Here is a 12,167-nt window from a genome sequence, read left to right as displayed (position 1 = left end):
GTAGGCTATACTGAATAAGGATTTCAACAAATATTTAATTCACACATGTATTGTTCACACCCTTGTATGACCTTGAGTAATTGTAATTCAGATCATGGCGACATGTTTGTTTTCAATTATGTCCCTACCACACTGCACCTACTGGCAACTGTCACAAGGACTGAGTAATGGTCCTCTCCATTTTACCATAGGGGACATTAGAATTGTATATGAAGAAAAGGAGGTGGAAAATGACCTCACAGCAAGAATATAGCCGAATATTGATGCTCACGTGACATTAGCACCAAGGTTTACCTATTTGAGGATAGAAAATCCATTTGGAGAAATGGGTCTCCTGGAAAACCAGGTGTTTCATCACGGAGTGTTGTGTGCCTGATGTGTGTTCTCCTCAGCTCGTAGGCCTATTGGGTCATCCTGTCACTTTGTGAATAAACTGGCAAAAACGTAAAAAAGTTAAGTTTTTCGTTAACTCTGCTCCTGCTCCTTATTGTACTGCTGCAGCCCGGTCACCATAGAAAAACAGTGGCATATTGCATTGTGAGTTTCTGCAAACAACGGATATGTTAAATGTCAACATTTCTGAACCACGACATAGTAGTGTAATTTACTGTGCAACTTTGAAACAGATTATAATAATTATGTGCTGTCTAGCAGAAACCAGCTAACTCCAAAATGTTAATCTTTCAGGAAATTAAAAATATACAGACAATTCTACAAAACGCATTCTAAATAGGCCTACTGACCTAAGTTTTCTGAAAAACTTTTATGTATATAAAAAAAAGAAAAAAAAAGGAAAATAGGCTAGATACTGTACATAGCAACAAGAGTTCCCGTCTTGAAGGGTAAAAACACCAAAAGGGGTTCCCGTCCTGAATGGGTAGCAGAGTGGGCACTACCTCATCAAAGTTGGTATTGTGACTTTATGAGCGTGTTCGGAAATACCGCACCGGAGCGCACTCGCCTATTAGTTTGCATTGCACAGTGCGTTCAGTGCACACTGTGCGGGGAGAAGGGGTGGAGTTAGTTGCTTTAGCAGACAGTTTGAGGGTCCAATGGGGTAAGCTGTCAGAAGCACTTTATAGTACTTTTCATTGGTTCAATATATATTTTTAACCAACACACAGGTGTGAAGGGTAGCATTGATTTATGGGGGGAAATAATAATAATAATAATAATAATGGAGTTAGCTGGTTTCTGCTAGTCAGTGATGATATCCGATTCGATATGCAACTCGAAAAGCAGAGTTGACAACACTGCTTGGCATGTACCTGTCTAGCTTTCAGTGTCAACATTTTTGTTGAGTCACATTATTTAGAAGCGTGCACTGCCCACCCATCCAAGAGAAACACCTGTTTTTTAGGGAGCAACTTCAACATCTCATGAGTGCAGACACTGCAGAAGACCATATTAGGGAGGGAATTGCTTAATTTTCATGAGCACGTGTCCGTAAAAGTTGAAAACGATTCCAGTTAGATACGGTATTGTTATTGAGGGTATAGCTAAAGAGGATTGAAGAGCTAGGCCTTCATCAATGTGGGGTATACCTCAACCCCAATCTCACCTCTTCCTTCCCCACAAAACTTCTGTAGTGATTGGTCGCATAGATCACACGGATCTGTGAGCACGAGCAACAGCCAGAAATGCTGCCTGGAGTGTTGCCACTGCAGCGCTAACCATGCCCAGAATTTCCCTAGCAGAGGAGTCATTGAAAAGGATCAACGTTTAGCTACAGTACGTGCAGAGGGGAAATGGGCAGATCTGGAGGAGGGGCATGCGCTTTCTGCCTGTACACAATGCCAGTTGGAACATGGCTGGCTTTTTCTGGTGTACAAACCGTTTCACATCAACCTGGGCTTGGTTTCTGCTGCGAGATAGGGACAGCTAGGGCCCGAACAGCTGGCTCAAGAGGTGAGACATTTTTCGTCGGGACACACAGATAACACTTGGCAAGCTACATTAATTAAACTGTTTTTATAGAAAGAGGCATTTGCAACCTGTTGCACGAGACAATCATGATCTCATCATCGAGAATGAGCAACATAACTGGCCATTATGTTGCCATGTCCTTAGTTAATTATGGGTTATTATTTACAACCCTTATAGCCTACTTGTTTTTCTATTTATCATATCTCAGACACTTTTACATTCTGCTCTGGATAATTTAGCACCTCAAACTCACACTGAAACATTGGCATATTTACTGTTAGCCTTGGTAAAAATAAAAGGTGCTACACTGTGATTTAGAAGTGTGTTCGCACGGCCCTTAGCTCTGCTGACTGTCTTCGACCTGAACTTGAGGTGGAAGGCAGAGTAACATATTCTGAAACAAAACGCTTAAACAAAACAAACATCAATACAGACACATTCACTAGTTCTGTTTGATCGACTATTGCTGTGCTTCTTCTTCTTGTGGTTTGTAAATGAAACTATCTGCCGCTGCCTCATTTATTGATGTTTACTGAACATCAAGATTTGACAAGAAATACTTCCAGCGTAACATAATTATAATTATTGGACAAATCATATGAAATAATAATCGTTGTATAATGATCCTTTGCATTCTCAACACAGCAAGCATTTGCTCGAGAGAAAATTATACTTTTACACAACATGAACCCTAGCACCCCTTTTCTGGGCATGTCATAATACTGTAGTTTACAGATCAGGGAAAAGGGGAGGGGGCCAAGACCCCTGGGGGACCCCAGTGAACAAAGTACATAGGCTTAAGAAGAAGGATAAATTAAGGGCTCAGGTCTCTGTTAAGGGCGGGTAACTTGTCAATAGAAAAAATCAGTACCATCCACCCCTCTTAGTATCCAGCTATCCTCGAAAACAGACGTTTTTTATTTCCATGGGAGAAAAAAAGTCACTCTCTGCTGATTTCTGATCGTCTGCACCTTTGTTAAATTGACGCACACACGTACACCCGTACACACACACAAACACTCCTCTCTCTCTTTGTCGCTCTAATTAATTAGTCTCATGTTGCGCAGCGGCGTCTAGATTCTCCCGGCGGATCCTGCCGGGAGCTGCCTATGCCATAGAAAGCATAGGTGGACCCCAGGCTAGTATCCAGCTGACAAGGGATTCTGAGGACAAGCTGTGAGGAAATGAGTGTGCTGTGGGGAGTTTCATGCCTCACAAAACTCAGAGAAGTAGAGAGGGGGCGGATTGTGGGGGTGGGAGGGTGGAGGTTGAAAGGTGGGAGGGGGTAGGCCATGGTACTAAACAGGCAGAGTGTGGCATACCAGCAGATGTGTTTATTAATAAGCTGTATAGTGTTTAATTGCCCTGTCACCTCTGTGGAACGGCGATAGGGAGAGTGATGCAGCGAGGCTGCTGTGATTTGGGAACAGAGAGGCTGCTATCTAAGGGCGTAGGGTAAGTGTTACTGGCCATGATGAAGTCTCATGAAAAGGTGGGTTTTCAGACTACGGCGGTACCCTCACAAAAACATGCAGTAATCCTGGTCTCTAAACTGCCTCCCCCTGGCCAGCCGGGGCGCCTGATGGAGGGGAAAGGAACTGGTTGGAATAACGTGTTCCTTCCACGCGCTACGTCCAACCAGGGAAACTCCCCCCTGTCAGGTGTAAAGGAGCAACTTGGACACTCAGGTATGAAGGGAGCATGAGTTAAGTCCGTTGCTCTCCCCAGGTTGGCGGAGGGTGTGTAGAGCCCAGGATCACAGTAGATGATTGGCACAGGGGTGAAAATGGGTTACAAAATTGTGGGACAAAAAATATATTAAAAAAGAAAAGACTACGGCGGAAGATTGGGAGTGATGCTGCAGTTCTGACTGTAATGGGAAGTGCATTCCATAGTTTTGTAGCCAGAAGAGAGAAGAGTTTGGGATGTGAGGAGCGTTGTCCCGGCATTTTTAGTGAGGGTACTTCCAGCTTCCCTGCGTTGGCTGATCTGAGTGCATTCATTCATTCATTAGGTAGGTTTTCCCACGCGGGAAGCAGGCCTCATGTCTCGGGCAGGTATGGAAATATGGAGAATCTAACAATTGTATTTAAGCGGACATGCAATCCCGTGCTTGTCTCACACATAGATGCATAGTAATGCATCTGTTCAGAGGAGCAGCGCAGTGTGACCCCGTGGGTCCAAGTGAGTTCACACGGTTGCCGTCTCTCCATACTAGATCCTCTAGTATTTCACTCCATCTACACCAAACGTCTTTGACAAAACAATTGCCGATCTACAAGGTCATAACGCATTGCAATGCGTTGTCAGCTTCTAGATTGGCTATTTTGGCCATTTGAACTTAAGGGTTCAAGTGGAGTGGGATAAACTTTGCTCAGGTCATAGACACCAGTGGATCATTTAAAAAGCAATCCATTTGAGGTCTCCTATTCTCTCCCATTTTGTTTTACCTTGGAGGCATCATAATTTTAATCATCATCACCATCACCGTAATTACCATTCACATCATCATGATCCCAAAGACATTAAACCGGTCTGCTGTTAATTCCTCATGACAAAGAGCTTGTGCACATTTGCTGACTATACTCTGTTGCTGTAAATTGCTTTCCAAGCCCAATCGCTCGTAGAAGTCTCAAATGAGGTTGGCACCGACAGACGAACAGACTTTTGCCCCAGCTATTTCCATTCAAATAAGAGAACATCTTGGAATTTAATCAATCATCAGTGTGTGACACATTCATTTAAATACAATCTGTATTTATAATACATAAAGGCACTACTCGCTTTTTCTGCTAAATGAGCAGGAACGTCGATGTACAAAGCACATTTAATGCAATTTAAATTAGGAAAAATAACTGTCCGTCATTACTAATTTAATACAGGAGCTGTCTGCTTCTACACAAAATCAAAGCTTGACCCAGGTGTATTGTAAAACGGTACTTGGAGAATTTGCTAATGGACTGTGGGTATAAGAACAGGGCTGTGGGTATAAGAACAGGGCTGTGGGTATAAGAACAGGGCTGTGGGTATAAGAACAGGGTATCACGTTGTTTGTATAAGAATAGCTGGTTCTGGTTCTGAACCCCAGCCAAGAGACGCTCACTTCACTTAACCTTGAATGTCAGCAACTTCCCCCTGAAGAGCCATGCCCTGAAATGAAACAAAATTGTTGAAAAAAAGAAGGGAAAAAAAGAGATAATTTACTATGGTAGTCATTCCCTTGAATAGAAAATGAAGATAATGTTGGTAATTTGTTGTTGGTATGCAATTTTTTTGTTTTGTGCGGGTCATTTTGTAATGCCATTAATGCAGTAATGTTTACAAGACTCCACATCTCATTCAACTTGCTGTACAAACTGCATGGCTGTTCTCCCACACGCACATGTGCGCACACACACACACACACACACACACACACACACACACACACACACACACACACACACACACATGCACACACACACACACACACACACACACACACACACACACACACACACACACACACACACACACACACACACACACACAGCTGAAATGAGGTCCTACTATATACACCATGGTTAAATATATAATGGGAGCTTTAATGAAGCTACTGTTTGAATAGCTAGTCCCTGCAGATGAATAGTTGGCTCAAAGCAGCAAGTTCTTTACACAAGATTCTGAAGCCTGATTTTTACTCATATGACGGTGTCGCACTGAAAACAGGTTTCAACCTCACCGAGCAGGTGAAAAGCGTTGTGAGCATATAGATCTGATATTTTCGGCACTCAGCACCGTTGCACGACTAATTTAGGCTTGTTGTGTCTGCGTTTTGTGGAGTGTGTCAGGTCTCACCTCAGGGGGAGGGGCGCGTTACCATGACAACCAGGCACGCCCACGGCCGTGTCATAGACTCAGTGTACTATCCCAGAGCAATTCTAAATCAGCTGCGCCTCATTCCGGCCGCCGCCCTGGTTAGCAATTAAGGACAGCCGCAGCCTGTCAGCCGCGCCCTTTATAAACAACCTGCGCACCTAGCAGTATCAGATCCCTGCTACACACAGACGCTCGCGCAGCATATGCCGTCCACTCGGCGTTGGATGGTAAGTCCACACTCCTCTCACTTATGGACTCTCACGTATGGACTATGTTTATTGTTTGATCGTTTGTATCACCACTCAATTGCTCTCTTATATTCTCACATCACCAGGCTTGTAGGAGTGGGGCTGGAAGCACACGCAGGAGCGTGTGCCCCCCATAGACAAGTATACACGGAGAGCCGCATGCATACTGGAGACCCACCTGGCTCGTATCGGGGACGAGTGCGGAAGACGGGACCCCCGTATGGAAACGGCAGCTCAACAGCTCCATAAGGTCGCAGTAAGACAAACCGTTCACTATCTATCACCCGTGTTATTAAGAAGAGGCACTCATAGTGGCAAATGAGCAGCTAAGGATAATAACGAAGATTGTGAATGAAGGAAGTCACCCTGTCGATGCTAAATGAAGACTGTGAATGAAGAGTGTCACCGTGGTGTTGTACACTGAAGATTGTTGAATGAAGATAACCCCGTAGAGACTAATGGAAGCTAGCAGGCTCTAGATAAAGTGTCACGTCCACCCTGTGAAAGAAGACAGGCCCGTGGTATGTTTATTTCACCCTTTGAAGAGACTTTAAGTTGGCTTGCGCCGCCAGGCCCGGTGAAAGAAGACCGTTAGAAACTAGAGCGCTTACTTTGTGTTAACCCCCTGACTGCCGTTGTCGTACCGACACGGCCACCCAGTAGATAGAGAGGAATAAGAGTGTAAATGCTTGTGTATCTTCCTGTTGGCCGAGCCTAAGGGGCCCTGTGTACCATACTCACCCGGTACCATACCAAGTACTTTCACTCTGATTACTCACCGCCCCGTATCCGAGTACTTCTACTCTAAAGTACTCTTCTATGCCCTGTGGATAGAGAAAGCTACGTACCACCTTACCTACCTCCGGGGGAGCCTCCTGGCCTCCTCTGGAACCTGGAAAAGAAGAAGAGAAAGAGTTATACAAAGGTCTAGTTGGTAGACTGCCTAGACCGGGTGTCTCAGGCCCCAACTTTGTACTTACCTTGTGCTCTGACCGTATGCTAACATCCCCTCTCATCCTCTGCAGTGACGACTCCCGCCTCGGAACCGGGACCTCATGCAAAGAATATTACTGTCTGAGTTCTGTTTGTGACAACTGACTTTGTTTGAACCTGTTGGAGAAATAAAGCAAGGGGCGCCATCGTGTGTCTAACCCCTGAAACTGCACTCTGAGTGGTATTTCCCACCCGACCTCCCACAGTTTATATAAACTGATGGAGAAAATGAATGGAGTTTCTAAACCCAGTATGTGCAAACTATATAGAATCCTTTAAAGATAAGAGTAGCAGGTGTAATGTAAGATTATCATAACAGATATGAAGGATAAAGATGGGATGCAATCTTACTGAGTAAGGTGCTGTAATACTATTGAAATCGTGTTAGATTCGGTTTAAGAATGGCATATGAAAAGAGGATGGGGAATGGTGGAGTTGCAAGTCCCATCTTCATGCCAATGCAACATTTTCAGGTCATTATTTGAAATGGAAGGTTTATTACATTTTGCATGTTGTAGTTTGGTATAACAAAATTAAGAAAATGAGATACAGTAAAGGCCAGTGAGACCATTCAGCATTCATTACCTGTCTAGGACAAAATGTGCATAATGAGACTCAAATGGCAAATGATGATGGGTGTTCTGTAATAAAATAAAATGTGCTATCAAATTCTTCTTCGTTTTTTTCTTCTTTTACCCAGTCTTTGGGTGAATCAAAATGTGGAAAATGACAAGACACATAAGAAGATGTTTATTTCATATTTAAAATGTTATGGTAGCTCTTGATTTGTTTATTCTAACGGGATACAACAACTAGTCACCTGTGGTAACTCCCATGTCTTATAGTTCAATAATTAATCATTATATTATTTGTAGAATTCCTCTTCAAGATATTACTTTTGCTTTGATACACAAAATATCATAGGACCCTATGATGTCTTCATCTGACTAACGGTCAGGCTACAACGGGCGAATTTGTGCGCGTTTACGCGTATACGCACACACGCTTTTAGGTCCAGTCCTATTTTAAGTGTGCGTACGTGGGGCTCGCGTGTACGCGTAAATGCGCGCGAAAAGCCTGGTGTAGCCCGGCCGTAACCCAGTATGACTATGGCCACATATGAATGCAGTCTCGTGTCTGTTATAATGGGCCACCTTTTTATGAGGTCAATCTATTAACATGCGCCCTCATGTCTCTCCCTACAGTCCGGTGTGTTACACAATGGTTGACTGGAATGCAATATATTTTGACCTTATGAATAATACATTACGACAAAGCTAATAGTGCTCGACTGCATTTCACATGCATAGTCTTGGGTTAGTGTTCCCACTCCACCGCAGTTACCAATTGCTACGGTTCTTTACAATGGCATCAACTGCTGTCTAAATATGGGATCATTTGCATCGTGCAGCCTTCCACGTCCAGACAACTAGGGGCTCTGTTTTCATTGTATTTTCCCATGGCTCGCACTGCATCAAATGTATTCTTTTCAATCTCAAAGTCATTACACTTTAATTCTCGATTGAAGTATTGGGTTCGACACAGAGCAAATACAAATAACACACGCAGTGCTACATGTCTACACAGTCCAATAGTGTCATGGTTGAAACGTAAACAAGCACAGGAGTTAGAGTGTGCCAACATTGGCCTTCGGCTGAATGCCAATAAGAAAACTAAGGTTATCGCCTAAAAACTATAAAATAACATCGCCTGGATGCAACTGGGACGTATCCTCAGTGATGTATCCCAAGGTCATCGGGTTTCGGGTCACTCGAACATCATACCCTCACTCGGTTGACCCAGCCGGGGTGATCAAGTCCCGACTTACGTCCCAGTAGCTACCCTTGATCAGACCAATAGGGAAAGACAGTGCCGCACAATCCGTTGGGACCACTCCGGAACTACTATGCCGGGACTGAGAGGTACAATTCTGGTACATAACATATCTCACCAGAACATCTACCTCTGACAACAACAGGAGGCCCTGAGCTGAAGGAAATCAAAGACATCAAGTACCTGGGCTCATGAGTCAACTCAACCAAGCAAGATCTGAAAGTGAGTAAGGCTTGCATGGAGAGCCCTGACCAGAACGGCATGACCATATGGAACTCCAACCTCCCCTATCAAATCAAACTCGGCTTCTTCTATGCAACTATGAGATCGCCACTCAGCCAACGAGTTCCACATGGGGAAATGTTTGGTGTTTAACAAACATGAGGGGCAGATGCAATTTGGGTTATAATATGTGCAATCGGGACGAGGTGCCATATGTTTTTGAAAAGTGCAATATATCTAATGTGAAGTTTTATTGTTTAGTTGGATTGAATGCTTAACTATGACCTGTTGTGTTTCAGTAATGATTGGGCTGGATGATAGCAAAAGGGGGTTATGATGTGCGGTTGTGATTGTTAATTTATGTTAAGTGTGAAGGACTTATTATACAGTAGCCTACTTGTATAGTTCATGTAGACTTTTAATACTTGGATGGTTTAAGGTTATTTATTTATATATATTTATTGTATGCTTATTTATGTATTCTCTCATTTGAATACACCCCTGTAAATGGTATAGTCAAGGCTCACTATCTCCAGCTGGGTATATAAAGCTGGCGTTTTTCCAGTGGAGGGAACTAGGGAAGTCTGTTCTGGGAGTAGAGAGCTTCCTGCACGTATGCCAGATGGTATTGTTCTGTTGGCGAATAAATATACCAGTTGATCAACTTTACCAATGCCTCTGTACTGTTTCCAGCCACTAACACACAAAAAGATCAGACCCGTCTGAAGTGAGTGGTGTACTGTACTGTACTGTACTGTACTGTACTGTACTGTACTGTACTGTACTGTACTGTACTGTACTGTACTGTACTGTACTGTACTGTGTGTTAGGCTGTGCAACAGTGACACTTGGTGAACAAACGCTATAACGCTATTTTCGTGTTCGGACAGACCCAGGCACCCGTCTATAGGAGTGGTTGCACCACTCAAAAAACACAGACTTCTTTGATGCAGCCTGAGTCCAACCCTATTTAACATATCAATCAATTGGCAAAAATACTAGAATAGTCAACAACAACAGGCATCCTGCTTTAAAGAAGGGCTACAGCAGCACCTTGACCTCCTGCACAAATTCTCACAGACGTGGGCCCTGACAGAAATCTAGCCAAGACAAAAATTGATATTCAAAAAAAGACACAACCACCATGTTTACCCCTCATGTACAGTCCCATGCAACCTACTGTCTTTATTTTGGCATAAAGAGATGGCCTGCCAGTCATTTAGTCTGGGTTCAATAGCTCACTCCCACAATACAGTTCCTGGTGTCTGTCTGGTCAAGACAGTCTGAAGAAGTCTATTTCATACAATGTAACGCCAAATAAATGGGGGGAGAGAGAGAGAGAGAGAGAGAGAGAGAGAGAGAGATATGGACTATTTTCTCTCAAAAGACAGAGCAGTTATGAAATGTACAATCATCCCCACTGTCACTGAGTTGCAGAAGGCCTGCACATCATGGCTTTGAGACATTGAAGAAACATCAGTTCAAACCAAATGTGACAGCTCAGATAGATGGTGATTTATGGTGCCCCTCTTGCCCTCTATATGTGCAGTGTTCACCATCAGGCTGCATTTGCAAAGTTCACATTGGACATGAAGCGCCATCCACCCATACACTGTTCTTCGCTGTAACAAATGGATGGGTGTTTGGAAAAGGTGCAGTATAGTACAACTAAGTGAACCAAATGTATTTTTTTCTCTCTTCACATCTTTACATTAACATAGCAGCCCACCCTCCCACTTACTCAGACTAAACTAAACTGTACCACATATTTACAGATAGACCCCGTCTCGGTCAGATTCTTTGACATTATGGAAGTCTGTGAGAAGACATGAAAATATATGTCATATATTGCTGAATTTGAGTGACAAATATCTTTCAAATAATGGACAATAAAACAATAATTATTTCTCTAGAACATTAAGCAGACGTTTACTTTTTAATACTTTTTAAAACAAACCCTTTTTGTAAAATACCATCTAATAATGTTCTGAGCTTACAAAGTAATTGTCTTCTCTGGCTTTCTGTAAGAGCATAAAAAGCAATCTGCAGAGTCTGTACCACATTGCTTTGATTTTAGTCGCTAATGAATGAGTAATTAAAGGTGCATGCCAAGGTGGACTGGAAGGGGACTGGATCGGTCCTGGTGGGAGCTAGGGCCAAAGTCTAAAATGTAGCTAAGAGCGCTATAATTAGGACATCTCTCCATGCAAACCATATCCACTGTGGGCAAAGTGCTAGCCAACAAAGTTTTGCAGTGACAGCATACCAAGAAAGAAAGACTGCATTACCTGCATTTTCATTCAAAACCACTGTTTATACACACCATGATAATTCTGCCTGACACGTTATCTAAAAATAAACAAAGTGCAGACTGAAATCTTTTTTAAAGAACAGTTTACCGGTAAAGGTTTTGCATATTTTGGGGGTTGTATAATAATAATTGGCTCATTAGAGCCACACCGGCTAACAAACTGATTCTATCATCAGAATTAGTAAGGTGATTGAAGTGTGCAGGCCCATTAAAAGATAGTCATGAAACAAATGTTATTTTAAAAGGAAAACAGATTAAAAAAAACGTCATATAAAATCAGAAGACAAGCTGATGAGAATAAATGGGTTACATACAAGAGCTGTAGGCACCATTAGGATTTGGATAAAAGCACTATATAAGCCTAAACGTATTTCTCAACTAAAACTGGACATACACCTTTTGAGTTTTTGTGTATATATATTGAAAAAATTGTATGGTTGTAAGAAGGGTATTTGCTGGTTGTATATCACCATTACACCTAGCTCTGGTCCATAGCCTTCTACTGCTTCGATTCTGCCCTGCAGTAAGGCTATGGGACTTTCAGTATTAAATCTCAAATCGAAATCAGACCAGCCTCTCCTCTTTTGTGAAAATCTCACAAACGTTTGACCTACTCACCAATACAAAGACGGGTTGTGTCAATAGAAAGACTACTTTCCTTAGTGGACGCACTCTGAGCCCCCACCACACGTATAGGTACTTTTTGGCCAGAAAGGGATTTCTTTTCACCGGGCGCAGTGGAGTAACTAAACTAGTAACTCCAAAATTTTAAAGTA

The sequence above is a fragment of the Protomyctophum bolini genome (assembly GCF_963924005.1).
Source record: "Protomyctophum bolini genome assembly, chromosome: 4".
NCBI lineage: Eukaryota > Metazoa > Chordata > Actinopteri > Myctophiformes > Myctophidae > Protomyctophum > Protomyctophum bolini.
This window is presented reverse-complemented; position numbering follows the sequence as displayed.